This window comes from Bison bison, unplaced genomic scaffold (genome assembly GCF_000754665.1).
Source record: "Bison bison bison isolate TAMUID 2011002044 unplaced genomic scaffold, Bison_UMD1.0 scf7180017864080, whole genome shotgun sequence".
Classification (NCBI taxonomy): Eukaryota; Metazoa; Chordata; class Mammalia; order Artiodactyla; family Bovidae; genus Bison; species Bison bison.
Genome location: NW_011494652.1, coordinates 1,118,215 through 1,118,514, shown reverse-complemented (window position 1 = coordinate 1,118,514; position 300 = coordinate 1,118,215). Strand labels below are relative to the sequence as shown.

Here is a 300-nt window from a genome sequence, read left to right as displayed (position 1 = left end):
CCCTCTCTGTGCCCAGGGATGGTTTCCTGAGCAGGGGCATACGGTGAGCAGCTCCTGGCCTTCCTGTAGCACAGCCGGGGCTGTGAGGGGTGCAGAGAGGGGAAGGGGCTGCCCGCAGACCACACAGCAGAGCCAGGAGAGGCCAAGGCCTGTCCCCACCACGGGGCACCAAGGTCTGTCTGGGACCTGCACCCTGGAGCTCTGGCTGGGCTGCGGGCGAGTGTGGCTGCCCCTGCTGTGCACCAGGGCTGGGAGCTCACACCCCCACGAGGGAGGAGCCCCTCCCGCTCCCCCGCTCCA

At 69.3% G+C, this 300-nt stretch overlaps 1 protein-coding gene across 1 annotated transcript in view; it reads left to right on the top strand.

The window, feature by feature from the left end:
* Positions 1-300, top strand: part of OSBPL5 (oxysterol binding protein-like 5) — a 30,544-nt gene that overhangs the window by 28,417 nt on the left and 1,827 nt on the right. The gene's annotated exons all lie outside the window — the stretch shown is intronic.